This window comes from Chiloscyllium punctatum, chromosome 36 (genome assembly GCF_047496795.1).
Source record: "Chiloscyllium punctatum isolate Juve2018m chromosome 36, sChiPun1.3, whole genome shotgun sequence".
NCBI lineage: Eukaryota > Metazoa > Chordata > Chondrichthyes > Orectolobiformes > Hemiscylliidae > Chiloscyllium > Chiloscyllium punctatum.
The window spans coordinates 56,490,933-56,518,618 of NC_092774.1; the positions used below are offsets into that span (position 1 = coordinate 56,490,933).

A 27,686-nucleotide genomic window follows, 5' to 3' on the forward strand; every position below is an offset into this window, starting at 1 on the left:
CACAAGGACGTTGTGAAACCTGAAAGGGATCAGAAAAGATTTACAAGGATGCTGCCAGTTTGGAGGGTTTGAACTGAATTGTTTTGGGCTGTTTTCCCGAGTGTGGCAAAGGCCTTTGTATACATTTATAAAATCATGAAAGGCATGGATTGGGTAAATAGACAAGATATTGTCCCCTGGGTTTGGGGGTGTCCAGAACTAAAGTGTAATAGCTTTAGGGTGAAGTGGATGAGCAAAGATTTAAAAGAAACCTAAGGGCAACTTTTTAACTCAGAGGGTAGTGAGCGTAAAGAATGAGCTGCCAGAGGAAATGGTGGAGGCTGGTACAATTACAGTATGTGAATGGCATCTGGATGGTTTCTGAATAGGAAGGGTTCAGAGGGGTATGGGCCATGTGCTGGCATATGGGACTAGATTAATTTAGAATATCTAGTCAACATCAATGAATTAAGACCATAAGACACAGAAGTGGAAGTAAGGCCATTCAGCCCATTGAGTCCATTCTGTCATTTAATCATGGCTGATGGGCATTTCAGCTCCACTTACCCACACTCTCCCCGTAGCCCTTAATTCCTTAATTAAGAATTTATCAATCTCTGCCTTGAAGACATTTAACATCCTGGCCTCCACTGCGCTCCCTGGCAATGAATTCCACAGGCACACACTCTCTGGCTGAAGAAATATCTCCTCATTTCTGTTCTAAATTGACCCCCTCTAATTATCAGGCTGTGTCCCTGGATCCTAGTCTCCTCTGCCTAATGGAAACAACTTCCCAGTATCCACCCTTTCTAAGCCAAGCATAATCTTGTAAGTTTCTATTAGATCTCTCCTCAACCTTCCGAACGCTAATGAATACAATCCCAGGATCATCAGCCATTCATCGTATGTTAGGCGTACCATTCCAGGGATCGATCGTGTGAATCTCTGCTGGACACACTCTAGTGCCAGTATATTCTGCTGTTACTGCCGCTGAGTCACACCTTGATCCCTGTTTAGTGGGTGAAGTGGGAGGGGCAAGAGGATCCTTTATGTCGGACTTGCTGCTCTTGCACCCACTTTACTTCCAGTGCTGTCTGACGGCACCTTCCCTACGGAATTGATCTGCAGGAGCAGATAGAGAACACTTTTTACCCTGGATGGAGCGTAATGTTTGTCCAACCCCTGCAGGTAGGTCTGAAATAGATACATTTGTCTCTGTCCCATTGAGTCTCCAGCACAGGGCTAGGCTGGTCGGCTGAATTGGCCTCTACCAGTGTTTTCGCTCTGCCTGAGCCTCCACCCACCCCTCTTCATCGCCCCTTCCCATCCCTCATCAGCAAACTGGTATCCCCCACTTATCGCACGTTTGCTTTATGCCACTTTGCTTTTACAAAAGACCCACATTAGTACCTGTTTTCGCTAATCAAAAGAAATCCAAAGAGGATTTTTGCTTTCATGAGAGGCAACGTCCTAGTGAACCTTCTCTGCACCCTCTCCCAGAGCATCCACGTCCTTCCGGTAGCATGCTGGCCAGAACTGCACGCAATGTTATGAATGTGGCCGGAATAAATAGCTGTGACATAACTCGCTAACTCTTACACTCTAGGCAAGCGTGCTGTATGCCTTCATGACCACGTGCCTGCCTGCTTTGCCACTTTCAGGGATCTATATGCCCAGATCCCTCTGTATGCCAGATCTCCTATGCGTTCTGTAATTTAATGTATGCTTCTTGTATTTCCTTCTCTTCCTTTCTCCCTCATCTGGATCCAGCTTCCCCTTAATTGTATTCCTCTCTTCATCTCTTTCCCCCCCGTTCCTCACCCCTCCACACATCAGTGTATCATAAGACCATAGGAGCTGAAATTAGGCCATTCAGCCCATTGTGACTGCTCTGCGATTCAGTCAGGGCTGATAAGTTTCTTAACCCCATTCTCCCAGTAACCCTTGATCCGTTTCATACTCAAGAACTATCTTTCACAGCTTAAATGTACTCAATGACCTGGCCTCCACAGTCTTCGGTGGCAGTGAGTTCCATATATTCACCACTCTATTGAAGAAGTTTCTCTTTACCTCCATTCTAAAGGGTCTTCCCTTTGGTCTAAGGCTGTGCCCTCGGCTCCTAGCCTTTCCTACCAAAGGAAACATCTTCCCAACATCCAGTCTGTTCAGAATTCTGTCGGTCTCAATTAGATCCCCCGTCATCGTTCTAAATTCCATTAAATATAGACCCAGAGTCCTCAAACATTCCTTATTTGTTCAAATGTTCATTCCTGGGACCATTCTCGTGAACCTCCTCTGAACACACGTCTAGGCCAGTACATCCTTCCTGAGATTTGGGCCCAAAACTGCGCACAATACTCCAAATATGGCCTGACCAGAGTGTTACAAAACCTCAACTACATTCCTACTTTTACATTCAAGTCCTGTCAAATTAAATGTCATCATTACATTTGCCTTCCTAACTACTGTCTCAACCTGTAAGTTTACCTTGAGAGAATCCTGGACTAGAACACCCAAGTTTCTTTGCACCTTAGATTTCTGCATTTTCTTCAGTTCCAAGGGTGACTGTTGGTGTCGGGGCAGCACCAGAGATTTCCTGACATGCGGATTGTATTCGGGGGTACCAAGTAATCTGAGGAACTGGCAGTATTTCGGGAGAAATAGTTATTCCTGGAGGAGGTAGAGAGGAATGTGGTGTGATTCTGTAAACTCGAGGTCTCCAGAAGTGTGCAGAGGTGGTGTTAGAATTTCACACCACAAATTTGAAAGCGAGGAAACTCCACCAGAATTCAATTATCAGACATGACAGGCCAATGGTGTCTATCTGTGATGTTAGAATTCTATGATGCTTGGAACTGAAACATAACTTTCAACCCCATGTATTTCATCTCCTTTGTAATAGAGGCCTCTATTTGTATTTTTCAATTGGTTTTTGTACCTGTCTGCTACTTTTGATGATTTGTGTACTTGGTCTCCAAAGTGTTTTTTTCCCTTTTATAGTGCTTAGTTTCTAATAATTTAGCAGTTCTCCAATCAGTCTTTCTTGGGTGAAAAGTAAATGGTTCTGATGTTGTCGTATTGAGTGACATTAAACATTTTTTCCACTCATTCGTATAACCCATGAATGCTGTTTAGCTTCTTCCTGCTCCTTTCTGCACAAGTTGATGCCCCTCTGCCCCTGGATAGTTGATCGTTGACCAAGAACTGGATAGGTGTCCCCTTGATCCAACCTCTTGAGCAATAAGCTATCAGTAACCAAGGACAAAGGTCTTGGACTCCAATTGTTAGTAGTAAACCTCCACCAGGGACAGATTCTTTGGACATGATCTTTGCTTTTGGCACAGAGGCAGGAAACATCTCACCTGTTTCCGATAAATCAAATTACTGACTGTCAACTCCTTTGATACTGACACTGTCATGACACTGTCAACTCCTTTGATGCTGAGCAGCGTGAATTGATTATTTACTGGCCAAACAAGAATGGATTTCCCAAACTGCCACAGTGTTGGTGACAGTCATACACCCAAACCAGCTGCTAGTAGGGATCAGCCTTATCTCTGAATCAGGAGGTCACAGGTTTAAATCACAGGATGTTGCTGGTAAGAGGTTCAGTGATGGAAATGCCATTCAGTGGAAAATACTAATAGCTCCCAGAAATTATGGCGAATGTTGGGGCTAGTATAAATGAAGAACTGAAGGATATTAATATGTATGAAACAAAAATGCATCAGAGAATTGAATAGGATTTAAAGTAGCTAAATTCCCTGGGCTTGGTGATTAACGCTAGTTCACTGGAAAGTGGTAATTGGAAAGTGGCACATGTCATCCCACTGTTTTAGAAAGAAGGAAGACTGCACAGGGAATTTATAATAAAAGGTACAACAACAGGACATTTAAAAATTCATGATAGGACTGAGCAGAATCAACATGGGCTTATTGGAAATATATGCTGGTCAAACTCAGGTCATTATAGCTAGCAGAATATATGAATGTCCAAATTAGGAGCTGAAGTAAGCCATTTGGCTCATTAAGCTGCTCCACTCCAAGAAGATAATGGCTGATTACTTTGTGTTATACATTGCACATTCGCATCCATCCCCATAACCTTAGATTCTTCTTAAGCAAAGGAATTAATCTACTTCTGCCTTAGAAATACTCAATGGTCCTGCCTCCACTATCTTCTGTCGCAAAGTATTCCAAAGCTGCACAACCTTCCAAAACATTTCCCCCCTTCTTTGTCACAAATGATTGCATTTTTTGAAGAAGTAACAAAGAGGATTGATGAGGGCAGAGCAGTAGATGTGATCTATATGGACTTCAGTAAGGCGTTCGACAAGTTTCCCCATGGGAGACTGATTAGCAAGGTTAGATCTCACGGAATACAGGGAGAACTAGCCACTTGGATACAGAACTGGCTCAAAGATAGAAGACAGAGGGTGGTGGTGGAGGGTTGTGTTTCAGACTGGAGGCCTGTGACCAGTGGAGTGCCAGAAAGATTGGTGCTGCACTCTCTACTTTTTGTTATCTAACAAAATGATTTTGATGCGAGCATAAGAGGTACAGTTAGTAAGTTTGCAGATGACACCAAAATTGGAGGTGTAGTGGACAGCGAAGAGAGTTACCTCGGATTACAACAGGATGGGCTAATGGGCTGAGAAATGGCAGATGGAGTTTAATTCAGATAAATGCGAGGTGCTGCATTTTGGGAAAGCCAATCTTAGCAGGACTAATGCACTTAGTGTTGCTGAACAAAGAGACCTTTGAGTGCAGGTTCATAGCTCCTTGAAAGTGGAGTCGCAGGTTGATAGGAAAGTGACGAAGGCATTTGGTATGCTTTCCTTTATTGGTCAGAGTATTGAGTACATGAGTTGAGAGGACATGTTGCGGCTGTATTGGACATTGGTTAGCCCACTGTTGGAATATTGCGTGCAATTCTGGTCTCCTTCCTGTTGGAAAGATGTTGTGAAACTTGAAAGTGTTCAGAAACTATTTACAAGAATGTTGCCAGGGTTGGAGGATTTGAGCTGCTGGAGCATCGGAGGCTGAGGGGTGACCTTATAGAGGTTTACAAAATTATGAGGGCATGGATCGGATAAATAGGCAAAGTCTTTTCCCTGGGGTCGGAGAGTCAAGAACTAGCGGGCATAGGTTTAGGGTGAGAGGGGAAAGATATAAAAGAGACCTAAGGGGCAACCTTTTCACGCAGAGGTTGGTATGTGTATGGAATGGGTTGCCAGGGGAAGTGGTGGAGGCTGGTACAATTGCTACATTTAAGAGGCATTTGGATGGGTATATGAATAGGAAGGGTTTGGAGGGATATGGGCCGGGTACTGGCAGGTGGGACTAGATTGGGTTGGGATATCTGATCAGCATGGATGGGTTCGACCAAAGGGTCTGTTTCTATGTTGTACATCTCTATGACTCTATAAATGGGTGATCTAATTGTTCGTTCACAACAATCAGTGAACATCCTTCAACATCCATCTTTTGAAGACCATTCAGGCTCATAGAAACTTCAATCAAATCACCCCTTGCTATTCCAAACTCTGGTTGAAAGTCAGACCTGTCTGTCGAATGATTTTCCATTCGACAGTCTGTTCATTGTGGGTGTCAATCTAGTTTACCTTCTGTGAATTGCCTTTAATGCATTTTCATTCTTCCTTAGGTAAGGATATCAAAACTGAGCACCGTGTTCAAGATGTAGTCCCACCATTGCTCTGTATCTGAGGCATAATCGCCTTACATTTATGTGATTGGCCTTTCTAATCACTTGCTGTGCTTGCATTCTAACTTGTGACTTATTTGCAAGGCCCCCGGATCCCTCTGCATCTCAGGATTATGCAGTTGTTCTCCAAGTAGGTAACAAATTGCATTTTACCATATTGTACACCACTTGCAAGAGTTTTGCTTATTTATGTAACCAATCTATCAATCTGCATCATTGATATGTCATCCCCACAATGTACATCTCCATCTATCTTTGTGTTGCCTGCAAATGTAACCACATACCTTTGATCCCCTCCTGTAAGTCATCTATATAATTGTAGAAAGTTGAGGAGCCAGCAGAGATGCCTGTTGGAACCCCACTATACATTGTCATATACAACCAATTTGACAAAAGAACCATTTTTGCATATTCTGTTTTCTGCCAGTCAGTTGATGTTCTATAACTATACTTTACACCATGAGCTCCTCTGTGCAATATGCTTTTCGTGAAAACATGTCAAACACCTTTAGGATATTCAAGTTCAGTATATCCACAGGCTTCAATTTACATACTCTTTTAAATAATTCCTTGAGGACAGCATGGTGGCACAGTGGCTCCCTCTCACTGCCAGAGACACCTATTTGATTTCAGGCTTGAGTCGACTATCTGTTTGGAGTTTGCATGTTCTGTCTATGTCTTTGTGAGTTTCCACTGGGGGCTCCACAGTCCAAAGATGTGTAGGTTGGGTGGATTAGCCATGCTGGATTGCGTAATGTCCTTGGATGTACAAGCTAGGTGAGTTAGCTATGCTAAATGCAGGGTTACGGGAGTTGAGTGGCGGTCTGGATCTGGGTGGGATGCACTTGAGGGTTGGTGCAGGACTTGATCGGCCAAATGGTCTCTTTCCACACTCTCGGAATTCTATGAATAAATTGGTGAAACAACATTTTGTTTTCATATTAGCATGCTGATTCTTTTCAATTATCACGAGCTCTTTGACATGGTGGTTATAATCTCCTTAATTGATTCAAAAACAAATGTTTAATTGCCATAGACTCAAGGGAGCACATTTTCCATGATGTATCTTTCCCTTCGAGGACAGAAGTATTAAATATGTTACTCTCCAGTCTGAGGAAAACTTGCCTGAATCTAATAAATCTTGGATAATTAACATTAATGCAAATATGAACTCATTAGCCACCTTTTAAAATTCTATGATGAAATCCACCTGTACCCAGAGATTTGCCAGCCCATAGCACCATCAGTTCACTCAATAGCATTTATCTAATGATTCTCATTTCACCAAACTCCTCTGTTTGTTCAACCTATGGGGTTAAAGGCAGGATTCTTGACCATGTGGTGGAACAGAGGGATCTTGGAGTCCAAGTCCATAGATCGCTCAAGGTTGCCACCCAGGTTGAGAAGGTTGTTACGAAGGTGTACGCTGTGTTGGCTTTCATTAGCAGGGAGTTTGAACTTAAGAGCTGCAAGGTTATGCTGCAGCTGTATGGTGTATTGTTTAGATCACACTTAGAATATTGTGTTCACTTTTAGTCACCTAATTTTAGGAAAGATGTGTAGGGAAGTTGCCAGAGGAAACATCACAGAAGCGCTTCACAGGAGGCTGCCAATCACTGAGGATGTCACCTAGACAGGGGACGAAATATCTGCAACACAAATTCCCAGCTCGGCGAACAGACCCACAACAGGAAGCTGAGAGAGGGTACAGAGGAGATTTACCTCGATGCTGCCTGGAATGGAGGGCATGTCTTAGGTTGGGAGAGCTAGGGCCTTTCTCATTGGAGCGAAGAAGGATGAGAGGTGACTTTATAGAGGTGTACTATATGTTGAGAGGCATAGATAGAACGAATAGCGAGAGACTTTTTCCCTAGGTCAGAAATGACAGGGCATAATTTTAAGGTATTTGGAAGAAGGTTTAGGGGAGATGTCAGAGGTAGGTTTTTTACTCCGATGGTGAGTGCATGGAATGCACTTCCAGGGTTGGAATGAGAGTCAGATACATTTAAGGACATTTAAGCGACTGCTGAACAAGCACATGGACGGCAGTAAATTGAGGGGTGTGCAGGCTAGTCTCATCTTCAAGTTGGATAAAAGGCTGGTACAATATCGAGGGTTGAAGGGTCTGAACTGTGCTGTATTGTTCTACGTTCTCGCTCCAGAACGATGCAGCAGCAGTATTGGAAGAACAATATTTCGTCAAACCCCTTGACCCTTCCAGAGATGGGCACTGTCGATGGAAACTCGGTTAAATTCTGCCAGCAATCAGGTGATAGCCGGGTGGGGGGAGGGTGGCAGCCGTGAGACTGAACTTGCTTACTCAAGGGTTTTTAGTTTTGGTTGTAACGTGCAATGAAGTGTGAATCATTGTTTCAGCAATTGGTTCTGTGTGTTGTTTCTGAGTCAGTGGCCAAATTAAGGTGATTCACCCACAACCAGAGCAAGAGGCTGGGATTAATATTGACTCCACTGCATTCAGCATGACATCACGTCAATACTGTTAGAAAGGGAAAGCTGACACCAACTCCAACCCCACCAGAGATCTCAAACCGAAACACCCAAAGAGAAGCGCATCGCCCTATAATCTGTAAAATTAATGTGAACAGTAGTGTAACCTGCTCTAATGTTTAAAAATAAATCCCTGACACTTTAAAATCAACAAAAATCCATTTATTTATCCAACAGTAATGGTGAACAGATGAAATAAACTATTAACAAACCAAATAAATCCCTTCTAACTACTCAGGTGGATAGAGTTTGTAAGAAGGCCTATGGAGTATTATCGTTCATTAGCAGAGGGATTGAATTCAAGAGTCGTGAGGTGATGTTGCAGCTGTACAGGACTTTGGTTAGGCCACATTTGGAGTACTGTGTGCAGTTCTGGTCGCCTCACTTTAGGAAAGATGTGGAAGCTTTGGAGAGGGTGCAGAGAAGATTTACCAGGATGTTGCCTGGAATGGAGAGTAGGTCGTACGAGGATAGGTTGAGAGTTCTCGGCCTTTTCTCGTTGGAACGGCGAAGGATGAGGGGTGACTTGATAGAGGTTTATAAGATGATCAGAGGAATAGATAGAGTAGACAGTCAGAAACTTTTTCCCCGGGTACAACAGAGTGTTACAAGGGGACATAAATTTAAGGTGAAGGGTGGAAGGTATAGGGGAGATGTCAGGGGTGGGTTCTTTACCCAGAGAGTGGTGGGGGCATGGAATGCGCTGCCCGTGGGAGTGGTAGAGTCAGATTCATTGGCGACCTTTAAGCGGCATTTGGATAGGTACATGGATGGGTGCTTAATCTAGGATAGAAGTTCGGCACAACATCGTGGGCCGAAGGGCCTGTTCTGTGCTGTATTGTTCTATGTTCTATGTTCTCTATGTTCTATGTACTGACTGTTCCGGAATAAAACAAGATTCACGTGATATGCTGATCCAATAAATATGATTCCCTCTTGTAACAAAAAATGGAATTTAGTCTCTCCGATTACAGCCAGGTTAGGTGTCTCTTGGAATACTCTGTGCCACCTTCTGTTGAATCTTCTGTCAGGAATGCCCTTCCCAGTTTTATTTAAATGATACATTCTCTAATACAGAGATGACTGACATCCAATTTCCCCCCCTCAATAGAACTGAGGACACTTGGCTCTCGCGAGGGGGAGTTAGAGATTTGGGTGTTCAGGCGATTGGACCCTGAAGGTGGCAACACAGGTCAATGGAGTGGTCACAAAGGTTTCATTCGGCGGTGTGTAAATAAATTGTTTTCCTGGAAGCCAAGTGATTTGACCAGTTACATCACTCCTGAGATAGCTCTGCCTAAAACAACTAAAAAAAGTTAGGGTCTGGGCTACCTTCCTAGAATGTTTTGAGGGGATCTGGCCTGCTCCATAACACTGAACACCTGCAAATTGTGTCTCCAGGAAGGATGTAGTGAAACTTGAAAGGGTTCAGAAAAGATTTAAATGGATGGTTCTGAGGTTGGAGGGTTTGAGTTACAGGGAGAGATTGAATAAGTTGCCGGTATTTTTCCCTGGAACATCAGAGGCTGAGGAGTGACCTGGTAGATATTAATAAAATTATGAGGGGCACAGATAGGGTAAATAGTCAAAATCTTTTCCCCAGGATGGGAAATCCAAAACTAGAGGTTTAGGATGAGGGGGAAAATATTTAAAAGGGACCTGAGGGGAGACCTTTTCACAGAGAGAGTGGTGTATGTATGGAATGAGCTGCCAGAGGAAGTGGTGGCGTCTAGTACAATTTCAACATTTAAAAAGCATCTGGATTGGAACATGAATTGGAAGAGTTTAGAGTGATACGGACTAGTGCTGGCAAATGGGAGGAGATTAATTTGGGATATGCAGTCAGCATGGACGAGTTGGACTGAAGGGTCTGTTTCCCTGCTGTGCATCTCTTTTGACTCGAAGTCTCTAAAAGATACCACATTGCTTCAACCGAACTCTGAAACCCAACGTTACTGACAGATTCTTTGTGTGTGAACCCGGGAGGCCTGGTCGTAGAGATGTACAGCACTGAAACAGACCCTTCGGTACAACTCGTCCATACTGACCAGACATCCAACATTTAATCTACTCCCATTTGTCAGCATTTAGCTCATGTACCCATCCAGATGCTTTTTAAATGTTGTCATTGTACCAGCCTCCACCACTTCCCCTGGAAGCTTATTCTGCACATGCACCACCCTCTGTGTGAAAACTTGTCCCTTGAGGTCCATGCTAAGTTGCCAGGAGTGTTAGGGTGGGTTACTCTTCGGAGGGTCAGTGAGGACTTGTTGGGCCGAAGGGCCTGTTTAGGGAATCTAATCAAAAGGCACCTGGATGGGTGTTTGAACAGGAAGAGTTTAGAGGGATACAGGCCAAGTGCTGGCAAATGGGACTAGATTAATTTAGGATATCTGGTCAGCATGAATGAGTTGGACCAAAGTGTCGGTTTCCAGCGCTTGGCCTATATCTCTCTCAACCATTCCTATTCATGTCCCCATCCAGATGCTATTTAAAGGCTGTCATTGTACCAGCCTCCACCACTTCTTCTGGCAGCTCATTCCATCCATGTGTCACCCCCTGCATGAAAAGGGTGCCCTATCGGTCCCATTTAAATCTTTCCCCTCTCACCATAAACCCTCTGGTTCTGGACTGCCCAACCTCCAGGGAAATGCCCTTGTTATTTACCCTATCCATACTCCTCATGATTTTATTAACCCTCAACCTCTGACACTCCAGGGAAAACAGCCCCAGTCTATTCAACCTCTCCCTGTAGCCCAAACTCTCGGCAACATCCTGGTAAATCATTTCTGGTAGAGAAGTCAATGATTTGGGTTAATACCTGAAACACTGACTTCACTGCTGGTGCTGCCTGGCTTGCTGTGTTCTCACAGCCTCCTGCTTGCCTACTTTGGATTCCAGCATTTGCAGTTTGTTTTTGTCTCTAACGAATGGCAGAGCAGACTCAGTCGGCTGAATGGCCTAACTTCTGCTCCAATGGTCTCACAGGCTTGGGTTTGTGCGGATTGTTTCAGTGGGAACGTGCAGTCCTGGGCTCAACGAGCAGTAGCGCCCAATGGATCAAAGTTCATAGAATCACAGAATCCCTACAATGTGGACACAGGTCCTTCAGCCCAACAAGTTCAAACTGACCCTCTGAAGAGTAACCCACACAGACCCATTTCCCTACCCTATTACTCGACATTTCCCCTGACTAATGCACCACACCTACACATCCCTGAGCACTGGGACAATTTAACTTCACCAATCCACCCTACCTGCACATCTTTGGACTGGGAGGAAACCGGAACACTGAGAAAACCCACGCAGGCACAGGAGGAGAATGTGCAAACTCCACACAGATAGTTGCCCCAATAGTGGAATCAAAGCCGGGTCCCTGGCACTGTGAGGCAATGCTACTCACCACTGAGCCACCGTGGGAGTGGGTACAGTCCAGCAGAAAACAAAACAAGCCCACCAACTCTCCCACTGTCAGACTGGGCAGGAGGTTCAGTCCTGGGGGTGACCCACAGCAGCCTCACCGGCAGAATCCGATTGTTGGGAGCGCTGGTGCCCCCGCTGGTGCCTCTGCAAGTTGCAGGCCTGGGTGAAGGCCTTCCCGCACTCAGGGCAGCTGAAGGGCCTCTCCCCAGTGTGAACCCGCTGGTGCTTCAGTAGATCAGAGGAATTGCTGAAGGCCTTTCCACACTCAGGACAAGCGAATGGCCTCTCCCCGGTGTGGACCCGTCGGTGGATCAGCACGTGGGAGAAAGTGCTGAAGGCCTTCCCACACTCGGGGCAACAGAAGGGCCTGTCCTTGGTATGGACCCACCCGTGGGTCAGCAGGTTGGAGGCATGTGTGAAGGCCTTCCCACACTCAGGGCAGCTGAAAGGCTTCTCCCCTGTGTGGACCCGCCGGTGGGTCAGCAGGGCGGAGGAACTGCTGAACCCCTTCACACACTCTGGGCAGGCGAATGGCCTCTCCCCGGTGTGGACCGGCTGGTGCTTCAGTAGGTCAGAGGAATTGCTGAAAGCCTTCCTGCACTCAGGGCAGCTGAAGGGCCTCTCCCCCGTGTGGACCCGTCCGTGCCTCAGCAGGGTGGAGGAACTGCTGAACTCCTTCCCGCACTCTGAGCAGGAGAATGGCCTGACCCCAGTGTGACTGCGCTGATGAGCCTCCAGGACAGACGGGACATGGAAGCCTTTCCCACAGTCGCCACACTTCCAAGGTTTCTCCATGGGGTGGGATTCTTCTGGTTTCTCCATGGCTGAAGCTTCAGCGGCACACAAACACGTGTACAGTCCCTCCCTGCCGTGAATTCCTCTTTCCAGGCTGGATAACTGTTTTAGGTTCCACACTCAGTACGCTGTAACAGTAGGGTCTCTCATTCAGTCCCACTGATGCTGAAAACGTACTGAAACAGGGACCAAAAAACTTTGCTCCTTCTCACAGAATCTTAGTCAAAACTCGTTACAGTCCCAATGGACTGAATGACTGTCAGACATTGACTTGAAATTGAGGACAGGAGACGCTGGAGAGTCAGAGTCAAAAAGTGTGGAAAAGCACACCAGGTCAGTCAGCATCTGAGGAGCAGGAGAGTCAGCGTTTTGGGCATAAGCTCTTCATCTGTTGATTTTTAAACTTCAGTTTTCAGATCAAATACTCTGTAAAAAGAGATTACAAAAGTTATCATTGTCACTGAGAAGGTCTCTCGCCTTAAAACTGGTCTTTAAACATTTAGACTAAATGTAATGCTGAATTATAGAACACATTTATTGCAGTAGAAAAAAGGGGGGCATCTTAAAGAATGTAAAAGATAGGGACACCTGGGCTTACCAAGTGATACCAGGATGCTGTAGGACAGTTAAGAACATTTGCCTTAGCATCGGTGAATCTGTATGAACAGGACACCAAGTGATAACATTCACAGCCGTTCCCTTGTGAAATTAATGACAGTATTTGATTCTGACCCTGAAAAGAAACTTGTTACTATCAAAAACTTTGCAATTAACACTCAGTTGCTGTCAATTATAATGGATTCGTATATCCCTTGCAAGCAGGGCAGTCACAGAGAAAATAAATCTTTGCTGTTACAAAACCCTGACTTGAGAGTTCAAAAGGACACTAGAGAGAGACACCATTTTAGTGCTTAGCTGGTATGGATTGAATTTAATTGCATTTTGAGAAGCCAATTCTGGTTATGAAATGCAAATTCTGTAAAAGGAAAAACTGAAAGCTTTAACTTACTTGCTGTTTTTACAGACTGCCCCACTGTCAATTCTAACTAATTAGATCTTATGTCTTATTTGAATTTGAATCACAAACTTGAAAAGTAGGCATGTTTCATTCAAAGACGAATGAATCAGTTTAAATGCAACCTTACGGTAACATCTCCGCCTCAGGTACAGAATGGTTTAGTGCTTAAAAAGCAGGAGTCTGCTCCTAGCTTAGAAATTATTTGAGGCCGAATATTGTGCAAGAATCTCTTCAATGTGTCGGGAAGCCATTTTATGATTGAACGTTTGCCCTCCTTATTAAGAAGCCGTTTTATAAAAGAACTGTATCTGACATGTGAGCTGTGCAAGGTTATCTTGTGAACTCTCCAATTAGCTGAGACTGGTACCTCTTTATGAGAGGAGTTTATCTCACTAGCAGGCGCCTAACTCAGCTGTTTTTCCCACCTGACGAATGGCTTAGGGCCTGTCGGAGTGATTAGTCAAGCTTCACAGACCTGTCAATTAGCTTTTCTTCCTTATGAATTATTGTCTTTCACTATTATCTGTCTAATTAAGAACATGCAATTTATTTTTCAAAATTTTGTACAAAGGAAGCCACTTTGTATCAAGACATTGGAGTAGCCTGCTGGGCATTTGAACAGCTGGTAACCCACTCTCCTAGATTATTAGAACCAAGTTAGTTTAGCTTATAGGTATCAATGTTATGCTGTCACAGTGATGCTTTTAGTGAATAAAGGGGATAACTAAAATTATACTAAACTGTCCATAACAGGTTTTTATTCCAGACTTCCAAACAGTACGATTCCCAGGACGAACCAAGAGGGAGGCTTTACAGGTCTGAGTCCACAAGAGATTCCCTGGGCGGTCTCAAATCACCACTTTAACATCAGTCCAGGGTAGAAATTCAGAACAAACAATTCTTTTTCTGCAGAACAATCTTTTCTTTTGTTATTCCACAAAATTGAAAGCACCATCCCAATCTCTTCCCCCCCCACCCCCACCCCCGCCATCCGTTCTCACTCCACTCTAATTTACCCAAAGGATGCTAATTCAGGATCTTACAGGGCCAAAAAAATAAAAAACATCTCTTTTGAATGACTCTACCTGAAAGTTAACATCTTTCATGACATTGGGATACTGCTCAGTGTGAGCAGATCTGATTTTGGGAAGCAAAGAAAAACTGTATAAATTCAGGATAAACCTGTAATACAGCGTCTTTAGAAACAACCAGTCACGGGGTCAAGGCATTGACACCAACACCAGTGAGAAACTAAACATACAGACGTGGCAAACCATCAGTCTTTAATCTTTTAGAATGGGTTGTAGGTATCATTAATATGTAAATCTCAGAACTTCTTACAAATCACCTTCTCAAGATAACTTAAGGTTTCTAAGAAAAGGTGACACCTCAGCTCAGACAATGCATTAAAGGTATGAGGTCACAGTCAGTCTGTATCCCAATTTTGAATCTGACAGGTTCTGTTTCCAAAGTGAAATTTATAAAATAGTATATGCATGCACTGACTGCATTGACTGCCAGCAGATTGCGCATTTTTTGAACAAAATCAAATTTTTGGATCAGAAATTGGCTAGCTGAAAGAAGACAGAGGGTGGTGGTTGATGGGAAATATTCATCCTGGAGTTCAGTTACTCGTGAGGTACCACAAGGATCTGTTTTGGGTCCACTGCTCTTCGTCATTTTATTAATGACCTGGATGAGGGCATAGAAGGTGGGTTTGTAAATTCACGGATGACACTAAAGTCGGTAGAGTTGTGGATACTGACTAAGGATGTTGTCAGTTACAGAGAGACATAGATAAGCTGCAGGGCTGGGCTGAGAGGTGGAAAATGGAGTTTAATGCGGAAAAGCGTGAGGTGATTCACTTTGGAAAGAGCAACAGGAATGCAGAGTACTGGGCTAATGGTAAGATTCTTGGTAGTATAGATGAGCAGAGAGATCTTGGTGTCCAAGTACGTAGATCCTTGAAAGTTACTCCCAGGTTGATAGGGCTGTTAAGAAGGCATACGGTGTGTTAGCTTTTGTTGGTAGAGGGATTGAGTTTCAGAACCATGAAATCATGCTGCAGCTTTACAAAACTCTGGTGCGGCCAGATTTGGAGCATTGCGTACAGTTCTGGTCACCGCATTATAGAAAGGATGTGGAAGCTTTGGGAAAGGTTCAGAGGAGATTTACTAGGATGTTACCTGGTATGGAGGGAAGGTCTGAGGAGGAAAGGCTGAGGGGCTTGCGGCTGTTTTCGTTAGGGAGAAGAAGGTTGAAAGATGACTTAACTGAGACATAAGATAATCAGAGAGTCAGAGAGGTTGGACAGTGAATGCCTTTTTCCTTGGATGGCAATGGCTAGCACGAGGGGATATAACTTTAAATTGAGGGGTGATAGACATAGGACAGATGGTCAGAGATAGTTTCTTTACTCGGAGTAGTAGAGGTGTGGAACGTACTGCCTGCAATAGTAGTAGACTCGACAACTTTAAGGGCATTTACATGGTCATTGGATAGGCATATGGACGAGAATAGAATAGTGTCGGTTAGATGAGCTTCAGATTTGTTCCACAGGTCGGTGCAACATTGAGGGCTGAAGGGTCTGCACTGCGCTGTAATGTTCTATGTATCTATAAATATAATTCTGCAAATACAAATTCACCCTATACAATTATATGCATGTGTGTGTGCATGAGAGAAAGCAAATGTCTATGTCTATGCTGTTTATCTCTATGTCTGTTTGATAACAAATGCTTTATTTCTGTAAATGTTGTTATAAATCAGAGTTGGGTACTAATAGTTAGATGTCAGGGAGAGAGAATTCCTCAAGTTCGGTACCATAACAATCCTGGGAGACCTTTATTTCTGGCTTACTTCCCAATGAACAAACACTAAACACACTCACCTATTTATTCTAATTTTGTTACATTTTCTTGTTTATTCCCCACTACGATGAGTCTCTCTGTCTGGATGGTTGACAGGCTGGGGCAATGTGGGTTGGGCCTTGAATGACTGAATGTTTTCTTGTTCTGGAAGGTGGAAAAGGGGGTCAAAGCTTCAGCAAAAACCCAGCAGAGCTGAGGACATACGACACCTTACTCTGTGGGAACAGGGAGATCAACAGAGGACAGAGAAATCAGGACCTGAAATCCGAGCTGACACCAGACTACCCTGTGATCTGTGCTTTGATTAGCAATGCCAACCATCTACCTTTACCGAGCTTCCCATTAAACTTCTCTGTAAGGAGTCTCAGATCATAATTATTCTCTTCAATGTGTGCAGCCAATTCATTCCCTTTTGTTACAATGCAGCACACATTCAGCTTTTACTTTTATTTTTTGTGATATTTTGAATCCAGCTTTGATTGCTGCTACGTTTATCCTCCTTGTCCCTTTTTATCGTTCTCTAACATTCATTTTCCACATCACCACACTGCTCACCGGCCTTGATTTGGATTGGCCATGCTAAATTGCCCATTGTCTCCAGGGATGTACAGGTTAGATGGGTTAGCCAAGGGAAATACACAGTTATAGTTTCACAGTAATAGAAGCAGGAGTAGGCCATTTGGCCCATCCAGCCTGCTCTGCCATTCATTAAGATCATCATCTCAGCTCCTCCTATCTGCATTGTCCCAACTACCCTTTAATTCCCTATAATGCAATAATCCAGCCAACTGTATCCTGAATATATTTAATAAAGCTGCTGCTACTGCTTCCTTGGGCAGAGAATTCCATAGATTCACCACATTCCAGGAAAAGCAGTTCTTCCTCATCTCTGTCCTAAATCTACTCTCCCTAATCTTGAGGCCATGTCCCCTAGTCCTAGTCTAATTCACCAGCAGAAATGACAGGACAGGATAGGCGGGGTGGGGGTGGGTCTGGGTGGCATGGTCTTCAGAGGGGTCAGCGTTGCCTGTATGGGCTGAATGGCCTGATTCCACACTGTAGGGCTTCAATGATTTACCAAGTTTGTGTGCGCTCCGGATGACAGCTCCCAGAACCTCCCACTTTCTGCAAATGGAAAGACAAGTCCCCCCCTGCCCTCTCGTATGTGTGTTCTGTAACTGCTTAATCATTTCTAGTGAATCCAGCCCACACCTCCCACTGCTGCCTGTAACCTTTACAATGCTGATGAAACAATGCAATACCTGCAGTACTGAAAATTGTAAGGCTTCTAACGATACCAGTTACTGATTCACTGCTCCTTCTGATGGACAGCGTTGGAAATACAATGTTGAAGGCTGAATGAAATGAGCAGTTTAAAACAAAAACCCACCTAACCCTTCACTCGGTTCTCCACTCAGCACACTGTACTTACTGCCAGTAAACCTGAAAGCACGTCATCCCCACAGTGCAATGAATTCCCACTTTCCACCAGAATTCCAGATGTGCTCCCTCACTCAGTTGCTGTCTCACAAATGAAAGATTTCATTGTAACTTCTGCTCCCAGTCAGGGCAAAACATCTTTGAAAACTACTCTGGAAGTCTAGTCTTCACAACCACACTTCTACTTTCACTGAAGACGATTAGAGTCATACAGCACAGAAACAGACCCTTCGGCCCAATCAATGGTGCCGACCAGATATCCTAAATTAATCCAGTCCCATTTGCCAGCATTTGGCCCATTTCCCTCAAAACTCTTCCTATTCATGAACCCATCCAGATGCCTTTTAATATGTTGTAATTGTACCAGCCTCCATCACTAACTTTGGCAGCTCATTCCACAGAGACATCACCATCTTTGTGAGGAAGTTTCCCCTCAGGTTATTTTTAAATCTTCCCACTCTCATCTCAAACCTATGCCCTATACTTTTGGACTCACATTTCCTTGGGAAAAGATCTTGGCGATGCATCCTATCCAAGCCCCTTATGAACTTCTATAAGGTCACCCTTCAGCCTCCAACACTCCAGGGAAAATAGACCCAGTCTCTTCAGCCTTTCCCTGGAGCTCAAACCTTCAAACTCTGGCAACAGCCTTGTAAATTCTTTCTGAACTCTTTCAAGTATCACAACATCTTTCCTGCAGCAGGGAGATCAGAACTATGCGTGGTATTCCAAAACATGGTCTAACTCAATGTACTGACCAATGGAGGAAAGCATACCAAACAGCTCCTTCATTATCTGATCTACTTGCGACTCCATTTTCAAGGAACTATGAACCTGCTCACCAAGGTCTTTTTGTTCTGCTTCACTCCCCAGGACCTTAGAATTGGGTGTATAAGTCCTGCCCTGATTTGCCTTACCAAAACGCAAAATCTCATACTCATCTAAATTAAACTCCATCTGCCACTCCTTGGCCCATCTGCCTATCTAATCAATTCTAATTTATCTCAAACTTTCTTTCCTCTCTCATTCCCAGAAAGCTGAAAATCTCCATCCCTCAGACTCTCCCCCATTCTCACTTTGCTGAACCTAATTCCTCTGTACCTCATCCTGAAGGGTCTGGTCCATGCTGATTAACAGGCCCACACTCAGGGGGGGCTATAATTGAAACCGACAGAATACTGAACAGCCAGGACAGAGTGGACATTGACAAGATGTCTCCATTGGTAGGAGAGACTAGAACATGAGGGCACAGCCTTCGAGTAAGGGGAAGACTTTTCAGAATGGAGATAAGAATTAATGTCTTCAGCCAGAGAATGCTGAATCTATAAAATTCATTGCCACAAGAGGCCAGGTCACCGAGTATATTTAAGACTGAGATAGATAGCTTCTTGAGTATCAAGGGAATCGAAGGTAATGGGGAGAAAGCAGGAGAATATTGTTGAGAAATTTATCAACCATGATTGAATGGCGGAGTAGACACGATGCGTTGAATGGCGTAATTTCTGTTCTCATGTCTTCTGGTCTCACACAGTGTGACAGAATTGGGAGCAGGGGTAGACCATTTGGTTTTTCGAGCCTGCACCAGCACTGAACAGATCATAACTGGATAGGAATACACTTACATCTGGGTGGATAGGTTGAGATGTTTTTCACTGGAGTCTAGGAGGTAGAGAGGTGACTTTATAGAGGATTAGAAGATCATGAGGGGTATAGATGAGGTGACCAGCAGGTGTCCTTTCCCTAGGGTGGGGGTTTCAAGATGAGGGAGCAAATTTTGAAGGGGAGAGGAGAAAGATTTTAAAAAGATGAGGAGAACCTTATTTTTAAGAAAGTGGTTTGTGTGTGGAATCAATGTCCAGAGGAAGTGGTGGATGCAGGTCCAGTAACAATGTTTAAAAGACATTTTGATAAGTACATGAATAGGAAAGGTTCAGAGGGATATGGGACAATCACTGGCAAATGGACCAGTTTAATTTGAGAACATTGCATGGACTAGTTGGACTGAAGGGTCTGTTTCTGTGCTGTAGGATCCTGTAGCTTTTCTCTACTGGGGTCTGAAAACTATTTTCTTGAAGATCTAAGATGGCGGTTGTCTGAGTGGTCTGCTGTGTTGGGCTCTGTGCCATGTCCTATGGCAATGTGGACCTTTACCACCACCACCCCCCACCCCCCCAACCCCAACCCTCCTTCGGAGAAAAAAAAACTAATATTAACTTAGTGAACATCTGGAGCTGCTAAAATTGTGGTTTGACATCTTTAAGACCAGGATGAAAGCAAATGAAGGAAAGGGGCCAAAAGGAGTGCAGCAGGCAGGGCACTCCCCTACTGCATCGGGGGTGCCTGGAGCCATTGCTCAAACTCCAAGGGTGGCCCCTTTGGATTTAATGGGGCAGCAGCAGTTACCCTCGGAGTTCACCAAACTCCGAGAAAAGATTGAAGCAGCGGTGGAACCAATATCTGCCACGCTGGAAAAGCACGAGCAGGAAATTCAAATATTGGCCTGAAGAAAATAGGCAGCAGAGGAGAGGACCGTGGCGGAGGTCTCAGGAGGAAGGATCCAAACGCTGGAAGACCAGGTTCGGGTCCTTCAGGAGCAAGTGGACGCCCTGGAAAACAAAAGTAGGAGAAAAAGCTTACAGCTCGTGGGTCTTCCGGAACGTGAGGAAGGTGAAGACCTCATTGGAATCCTGGAGAAGTGGTTCCTGACGTTCTTGGGGCTGGAGTTGGAGTCGGGCCTATTGGGTTTGGAGCGGGCCCACCGGATTGCAATGTGCAGGTCAGTACCGGACCCACGCCCCTGCACGGTCCTTGTGTGACTCCTGCATTATAAAGAAAAACAGTTAGTGATTGAAACAGCAAGAAAACTGGGAAGAGATCCACAGGCTTTGTGCATTAAAGGCTCAAGAATAATATCTTTTCAGGACTTCTCAGGAGCCAGAATTATGAAGAGAAAGGGTTTTTGATGAAGTTAAGAGAAAATTAAGGGATCTGAACATTCAATGTTCCTTGAGGTCCCTGGCCGTGTTGCATTTTGCTCATGGGGGGACGGTATATCATTTTGATTCAGCAGAAAAGGTGAAGGACTTTGTGAATTCTCTGAATTCAAGGACTCAGGCCGGAATGGGGCCATCGATACGGACAATGGTACAGTTCTTTCTGCCCATTCTTTTCTTTTCTTTCTCTCTCCATTTGCTCAGTGGTTATCGGCTTCTCTGTACTGCCTTGATGTAAAACCGGAATTATTTAGTATATCGGTCAGTTGTGCATTATGTGAGGACTTTTGTTTTAACTGCTGTCCTTTTGGTTTGGTTTGGGGGTGGCTATACCTGTGGTTAAGATGTATGGAGAAGGGGTGTGAGTGTGTGGGGGGGGGGGGGAGAGGGGGAAGAGGGGGAAGTGGGCATCCATTTTTAACTCTCAGAATGTAAATAACGTGTTTTTTTTTCATCTGTGAATTGCCTGGGGCTAGGGCACGGCCTCAGTTGGAAAGATCCAGAATATTAGCTATGGGCAAGGTGGGGTTGGGTGGTGGGGGATTTATGATAGGGTATTCTTCTCCTTTAGCTCTAAGAGTAGAGGAGTGGCTATACTGATAAGAAGGAACCTCCCTTTCCAGGTAATTGAGAAAATTAAGGACGAACTTGGACAGTTCATCATTCTTAAAGCTCAACTACATGGAGAAGAGTATGGTGTCCTGAATGTGTATCTCCTCCCCACCCCCATCCCCCCACATGTACCCTCTTACATTTCTAATTGATGCAGTTGCTAAATTAATGAGTCTTGGGGTGCACAGCACAATCATAGGAGGGGATGTTAATCTCCTCATAGATCCTGAGGTAGACAGGGTGTCAAGGGGCCTGGCATGTATGACTGCACGATCTAAGCAGTTGGTGGACATGATTAGTTTGATTAGTTTCCCTACAGTGTGGAAACGGGCCCTTCGGCCCAATAAGTCCACAATGACCCTCCGAAGAGTAATCCATCCAGACCTATTTCCCTCTGACTAATGCACCTAACACCATGGGCAATTTAGCATGGCCAATTCACCTTACCTGTACATCATTGGACTGTGTGAGGAAACCAGAGCACCCGGAGGAAACCCGCGCAGACACTGGGAGAATGTGCAAACTCCACACACAGTCGTCCAAGGCCGGTATCGGACCTTGGTCCCTGGTGCTGTGAGGCAGAAGAGCTAACCACTGAGGCACCGTGCTGCCCCAGTGTGAGGAGTTGGGGTTAGTGGATGTGTGGAGGCACCTCCACCTGAATGGAAGAGACTTTACTTTCTGTTCCAACCAACACAAGTGCCACACACGAGTTGACATGTTTTTTTATACCATCAAATATTTTGGATAGAACACTGGCTTGTAAAATTGGGAATATAGCTGTCTCATACCACGTGCCAGTGTATTTAGATGGTAAAATCAAGGGTGGTGGAATGGATGCACGGCACTGGCGCACGGACCCATTCCTGTTAAGGAATGGCAAATTCGTTGAGTACATCAGAAGAAGGTTCAGGGTCTTTTGGGTTATCAACTCAAGGCCAATAATCTGGCAATACTGTGGGAGGCCACTATGGCATATTTATGAGGCCTAGTTATTGCGTATTAAACAACTAGAAGGAAGCAGAGGGAGGAGCAACAATAGATGCTGAGGAAGTATTTTATATTAGGACTTCACTGGTCAAGCTGCAGCTCTCAGGGTTGCTCTCAACTCATTGCACACACAGGTGGCAAAAAAGGGTCTCCTTTGCCAAACAAAGATTGTTTGAATTTGGAGAACCTGCCCCTCCCCAGTATAAAGGCGGAACAGGTTGAATGCACCAATGACGATACAGGAGGTGCAGGAAACAATAATGTATCTCCAGAGTGGCAACGCACCGGGGTCAGATGGCTTCCCAAGTGAATTCCATAAGGAATTCATAAATGCCACCTCTGAGGATGTATAGCTATTCAGATACACAGGTTTGTCTTCCGCCCTCTCTTAGGGAGGCTAATATCTCCTTCATTTTAAAGAAGGAGAAAGAGCCTGAAGAATGGTGCTTCATACAGACCCATTTCACTGTTGAATGTAGATTTTAAAATTCTACCCAAGATGCTGGCCCTGAGGTTGGAAAAGGTTTTGTCCTGTATTATCAAAGATGATCAGATGTGTTTTAAGGGCTGTAGCTCCTCCAACAATGTCAGGAGGGTACTGAACATAGTGCAGGTATGCCACAAAGATTGATCCTGGGTTCGGTGGTCTCCCTCGACGCAGAAAAGGCATTTGACCGGATAGAATGGCTGTACTTGTTTGGGGTCCCCAAGTATTTGGTCTGGGAGGAACCTTTGCTAGATGGGTGGTGGTGTTGTACAATGATCCTAAGGCAGCAGTCATCACAAATGGCACTAAGTTAGATAACTTTCATATTGGGAGAGGTAGTTGACAGGGGTGTCCTTTCACCGCTGCTATTTACCTTGGCAATTGAGCCATTAGCTGAGGCTATCAGGAGGGATCCTGAAATAGTGGGGCCAGAGGTGGGAATGGGGGAGCATAAGATCACCCTATGTGCTGATGACATCCTTTTGTTCTTGGCCAATCTGGAGGAGTCAGTTTCTCAATTGATTCAAACAATTAATTTATTTGGCTGTTTTTCGTGCTACAGGATCAACTTTACAAAATCGGAAGCCATGCCGGTGGGGTGATTAGTGGAGGTGCCTGATCTGAAGGATGGAATGTAGTTCCTGTTTAGATGGTCGTCAAAAGGATTTTTGTATTTGAGAAGTTTTATTACACCTGCCTTCCACCAGCTGTATAAAGCTAAAGCTAACTATGGACAATTACTCGAGAGGATAAAGCAGGATTTGCAGCAGTGGGAGGGATTACCGTTATCATGGTTAGGCCGATTAGCCCTAAATAAAATGAATGTTCTTCCTCGCCTGTTGTACCCCTTGAGAATGGTCCCGTTGTTGCTACGCAGATGAGTATTATGGAGGTTGGCTAGGTTCTTTTATTTGGTGTCGCAGGCATACCCTAATTAAGTTTACCAAATTGCAGCTCTCGCAGGGTGAGGGAGTGGGGTGATCCTTCTGGACTTGGAGACATCAAATATGCACTTTGTTCCCATATCTGGGTGGTGGGGCATGAGGGTGATTCAGGGTCAATTTGGCTTGATGTTGAAGCCTCACAGTTGCGTTGTCACCTAATTATTTATGGATAAGATGAAATCCATGACCGAGCAGTGTAAGAGTCCAATCATTTTAAATACGGTGAAAGCCTGGAGGATAATGAGGCAAGATGAGGGCAATTGGCTTAAGACCTCACCGTTTACCCCATTGATGGGAGCCGAAGGATTTAAACCTGGGGCAATGGACTCCGGCTTTAGGTCATGGGAGAATAAGGGAATCTCGTTTCTGGGAATTTTTTTCAAGGGGGAGGTCTTGATGTCATTTAGCCAGCTAAGTCAGAAATATGGATTGTACCTATTCCGGTACTTTCACATAAAAGATTATATTCGATGGTCCCAGCTCAGCTTTCCAGGTCAGACGTGGAGAAAAGAGTACTCGAGTGTGCTGGTGTTCTTTCAGTCAGTATTTTGTATTATTTACAAAAGGGACGTGCCTTAGGGGACGCGGAGGGAACCTGTAGGATGTGGAATAAGGAACTCTGACATGATACTTCATTGGAAGTATGGAAAAGAAATATGGGAAAATGTAAGGCAAATTTCAATACGTAACAAAGCACAGGCCATGAAATTGAAGATTTTACACAGTGCTCATATGGCGCTAGAGAGGCTAAGTTCAAGAGAGGAGTATCACCAGGTTGTCCCAAATGTAAAATTATTATAGGCACTCTCACACACTGCTAATGGTCATGTTTTAAGGTCCAGACTTACTGGAGTGGTACAGTAAGGGAGCCGAAGGACATTCTCGGGATTGAAGTTAAAGTGGATCTGGCATTTCTTTTTCTGGGGTTAGCAAATTTGCCCTCTCCTGGGGAAACATAGGGAGAGACTGTAGTATTCTTACCCACTATGCAAGGAAGAACATTTTAATGAAATCGACATTGGAAAAAACCCCAGGTCTTACGGGGTGGCGTTGGCTAGTGATGGAGCATCTCCCCCAAGACTACCACATGAATATGGTGCACCACAGAACAGGGCGGTTTTACAAGACGTGGCAACCCTTTCTAAATGATATGGGTGCAGACTTATCAGCAATATTGATTAGGGCCGTGGTATGCCATGGGAATCAGTTTGAGCATCAGTGGGGCTCTGGGAAGGGAGGCTGGGGAAAAAGAATATGGGCACAATAACTGGAGCTCCCAGGGATGGGAGCCTCAGTGGAGAGTAGTGAGTGAAATAGAATAAAATAATGTGATGTAATTTAATTTGAATTCAGGTTAAATTTTTTTAAAATTTGATTGTAGTTTAGTTTAAGCTAAGTAGGTACAGTTGTTCTGGTAGAATAGTAGTTAGTTCATTATTAATAGTATCGTGATATGACATTTTGTACTGCCTCTATCTTTCTGTATTTTGGTATTGTTCTTTTTTGTCTATAAATGTTTTGTAAAAGATTTGAAAAAGTTTCTAATAAAATATTAAACAAAAACATTTCCTTGCCTTCCCCCATAACTACTTTTAACATTCAAAAGTCAGATAAACTCAGCTTTGAATATATTCAATGACCCCCTAACTGCAGGAAGACATTCCCACCTCTGAACTCAATTCCTCTTGCTAATACACCACTTGCCTTGCTCATTGCTTGCTGCACCTGTCTGACAACTGGCATTGACTGGGATAGAAAGCCTGAGAAGAAGGTAGCTGAAGCACCTTTGTACGTCCACACATCATTCCTGATGAATGGTTTTTGCCCAAAACATTGACTGCCCTGCACCACGGATGCTGCCTGACTTGTTGTGCTTTTCCAGCGCCACATATTTCGACTCTGATCTCTAGCGTCTGCAGTTCTCACTTGTTCCACATCCCAATATATCACCATTTAAACAATGCATCTCATTTCTGTTTTTATTTCACAGGAAAGACTATAACTTCACACTGTGTAACTGCATTTGCCATGTGTTTGCCAATTAAGACACAGACCTGAACCAACTTTGCTGCAAGTCAAGAACTGAACTCCAGAATGAAAAAAATAAAATGGAAAAGGAGGGTGAGAAAAGAGCGTGTTGTACTCCCAGATGTTGAACAGAGGAAAGTTGCAGTCTGATGTGAAGCTCAATCTTCATTCAGAGAGAAAAGAACAGCAACTACAACTTCACAAACTCATAGCCCAACGTCCGCATTCAGAGAAGAAGGGGGATTTCAATGGAAGGAAGACCACACTCCTTCCGGTCTTCTGGCGCTTTTTATTGGTCCATCAAAAGAATGTCGTGTGATGTTTCCGATGTCAGGTAGGAGCATGCGCAGTATTTTGCTGACACCGGTGTACATGCGCAGTGCTTGCTGACACTGAGAAGCATGCGTAGTCTGTCCTGTGGAGGTGTTGGTGTAACCGACAGATTTTCAGTCCAAATGCTAATAGGGGGGAAAAAAAGACTGGTGCCACAAATTTGTTTTCCTGGGACTCAACATTTTATTGTTTTGAATTTTGTCTGGCTGCTCAATTTCGTATGTCTTTTCCCCAGGTTAGAGGAAGTCCAAAACTAGAGGGGCATCGGCTTAGGGTGAGAGGGGAAAGGTTTAAAAGGGACAAAAGGGATAAATTTTCACGCAGGGCGTGGTACGTGTATGGAATGAGCTGCCAGAGGCCGTGTGTCAAGGCTGGTACATTTACAACATGTAAAAGCCTTCGGGATGGGTTCTGGAAAGGTCTCTATATGAATAGGAAGGGTTGAGAGAGATATGAGCCAAATACTGGCAAACAGATCACTAGATTAATTTAGGATATGTGGTCGGTGTGGAGCAAAAGGTTTGTTTCTGTGCTCTGCAATTCTATGACTCTATTTCTACATATTCTGAACCAATTTCACAAGACTAGGAATAGGTCATTCCTCCCTCACAGCCTGTTCTCAACTGTGGCTTAACTGCAAGTTTCAGAAAGATGTCTGCAGTTTTTTTTTAAGCAATTGAATATGCTTTCAGACTTTATTGACGTTTCTAAATACATCATTTTAGCTATTCTCAATGTCTTAAAGATCAGCCGCTTTGCTGGTTCAGTGGTTAGCGCTGCTGCCTCACACTGCAAGGGCCCGGATTCGATCCCACTGTCTGGCGACTGTTGGTGTGGGATTTGCACATTCCTTTGCCCTCCTCTCAGTGCTCCAGTTTCCGCCCATGGTCGCAAAGATGGGCAGGTTAGAGTGGATTGGCTGTGCTAAATTGCCCCACAGTGTGCAGAGATAGGTTATGGGGTGGGATGCTTTTCGGAGGGTCAGTGTGGACTCGATGGGCCTAATGGCCTGCTCCCACACTGTAGGGATTCTATGATTACAAGAGTTGTCAAAACAGCAATTTTAATTGGTGAAGTATCAGACCAGGAGCCAATCTTTAAGCAGTTTTCCATTCATTCACAGAGTGAAATTTTAGAATTGTATCACTCTGAGCTCTACTCCCACCTCAATGCCAATAAATGTCTTTTTATCTGTCCTCAAACAATCATACAATCAATCTGTCCCTCCTTAACCTTGATTTTTTTTTAAAGTTAGCATATTTCTTCCTTTAGATAAACCTTATCAATCAAAACACAAAACAATGTTTCAAACCTAATTAAAGATTTTTTAAGTTCTATACGAATCTTCTAGGATCCCCAGTAATCACCCCATATGAGCTGTTACCTTCATCAAATAATCTGACAATTATTGACTGCTGTCAACCTCTTCCGTCCCAGAAAATTTCCTTTCTCTGCAAAGTTTGGTTCATGTTGGCAAGTTCAATTCTCCTCCATTTCCCAGGAACACACTTTATGACGTTTTACATTCTCAGTATCTGTTT

At 44.2% G+C, this 27,686-nt stretch overlaps 1 long non-coding RNA gene across 2 annotated transcripts in view; it reads left to right on the forward strand.

Moving 5' to 3' along the window:
• Nucleotides 1-26,049, forward strand: part of LOC140460524 (uncharacterized) — a 29,633-nt gene extending 3,584 nt beyond the window's left edge. Inside the window, exons 3-4 of one of the 2 annotated variants that reach the window (XR_011954154.1) lie at nucleotides 5,645-5,834; nucleotides 25,775-26,049. This is a non-coding gene — a long non-coding RNA (uncharacterized lncRNA). The remainder of the gene's footprint in view (nucleotides 1-5,644; nucleotides 5,835-25,774) is intronic. The other variant, XR_011954155.1, reaches the window with a different exon arrangement.
• The last annotated feature ends 1,637 nt before the right edge of the window (nucleotides 26,050-27,686 follow it).